Here is a 2,227-nt window from a genome sequence, read left to right as displayed (position 1 = left end):
AATAATTCCTGGGGCAGGCGATATCACACGGTGTGACGACAATCGGTCAGTGTCAGTAAAATGCTTCACATGGGGCAACAATAAAAAGGCATATAAATGAATTTATTCCATTTAATGGACACCGTTTTCTCATCTGATTTGGCCAAGAGAGTAATTTCCATAATTTTGCTTTTGGTCGTGCGAGAGTGGAAATTGTGGAAATTGCCGATAAATGTTGAATGATGACGCGGTGGCCCACCCAAAAGTTAAATTCCCCTGACCTGCCATTACTCTGGGTTGACATTTTATTGCCACGCGTTTGAGGTTGCCTCCTGAAGCAGTGTTGGCCGAAGAAGAGAGGCATCAGAATCGGACTTGGATTGTCTTTCACCTCTAAATCATCACCATTCGCATGCTCACCTCTGCAATCATTCAAATCCCAATCCTGCACCTTCGGTGGAGACAAACCTATTAAAAGCGAGCTCTTTCTCCTCCGTTGCGGTCTGCTTGAAAAATATTTATGTCTCCTTGGGAAGGTGATGGCTGTAACGTGTGAGACCAGAGATAAGTTTCAGGTTACTAATTATTGGCTATTGGATGGTACATGATAGCTATATTTACTCTGGGCTGCCCGAGACCACCTCAAAGATGGGCTCAAACGTGAGTGTCCGAAGGAGTGGAAACGATACATTGATGCCGGAGTTTCACCTCACATGGAAATCTTTATTGGATCTGTGGCAGAAGAATCGTTCAATTAGCGGCCCGAAATCCATTGACCATCCCCCGGTTTAAATGCCCCAACCGCCACACTACTCGTCCATTTGTCGCACTCACCTTAAAAGTCTCTTTCCACCAAGTAAACCTCCTTCCCATGGCAGAGTTTACCTCCCAATGAGATTTTTATTCTCCCCCGGGATGTCGCCACTTTTTACGTGGGGTCCAACCAAGAAGCGCGCAACCCAAAAAGGTACTTTTGGGAAAGATTCTTATCTATTGCCAGCAACGATACGGACGTGTGAGTGTGTCAGAATCAATTCGGAATCACTCACCATGCTAGAGAAAATCAAATTAATTAACACATTATTCTCTTCCTGTCTCTGCTCTTTTCGGCTCTGACTCACGCATCTCGGATTTCACTTGCGACAATCTCTCCGGAATCTCCGGCTGACCATTTTGAGGAGTCAAGTCCACCTGATTGCGACACCGATACCCAAACGGATGTGTGGGAAAATCTCCCTAATTCGTACAAAGAATGCACCATCAGAGACTTCTAAAAAATAATTTATCTCTCTGATTATCTCGTCAAACATAAATTATCCTTTTTTTAAACATGCAAAATTTTGTGTGTTTTGAAAAAATGTTTAAACACAAAGTTTTTTTTTCAAATAAATATACTGTCTTAGAATAATCGATCTATAATTAATGTATGTATTTATTTTAAAGTTAGATTTGCGCACAGGACATTATTAGATACTGAAAGATCGCCATGAAAATCGCTATATAGTCGAACTTATTATATGTATGTATATAAATTTTATATAAAATTTCTTGTTTTTAGAAGATATTTTCTTTATTGCTTCAAGAGAATTGAAATTGGGTAAAAACTATTAAATAATACAAAAACAGAGCAAAATTTCCCAATAATAGCTTTAATAAAAAAAATTAAAACCACAAAATAATAAAATAAACCAGAATAATCAATACAAAAATCTTATAAGAAAAAAGTTACAAGAAGGTGCTAAACGGCGTTTGTACTCATTTGTTGATTTGGCTTTCTCTGGGTAAGTGCTAAAGCGTGCTCCAGCTATAAAATCTCACTTTAGTGGTTAAAAAAAAAATGTAAATTGGCTAAATTTGGCAGGAACATTGGCCAGCAATTACTAAAGCTGTCCTCAGAGTCACCAAGAAATTAACAAACCATAAAATCACCAATAAAAATTTGCCTTCACGAGACCACAATTAAATTAACAATTTAACACCCCACTCAATCAATTATCGGAGTATTTTAATTGATATTTCACCTATGCTGGAATGTTGTCTTTGCACACAGAGAATCATGTTGATTTGCCTCATGTAAAAAAAACATGGAGAAGGGAATTTTTCTTTGCGCACCTTTTTCCCGCCAAAAGAAGTCTTCACATGGCAAATTCGTGGTAATTTATTGCTTCTATGAGGTGGCATAGAAGGGATGGCGGAGAATGAAGAAAAAATTGAGATTTTCAAAGAGTCAATTTAGTGATTAAAAGAG

Source organism: Lutzomyia longipalpis, chromosome 2 (genome assembly GCF_024334085.1).
Source record: "Lutzomyia longipalpis isolate SR_M1_2022 chromosome 2, ASM2433408v1".
Classification (NCBI taxonomy): Eukaryota; Metazoa; Arthropoda; class Insecta; order Diptera; family Psychodidae; genus Lutzomyia; species Lutzomyia longipalpis.
This window is presented reverse-complemented; position numbering follows the sequence as displayed.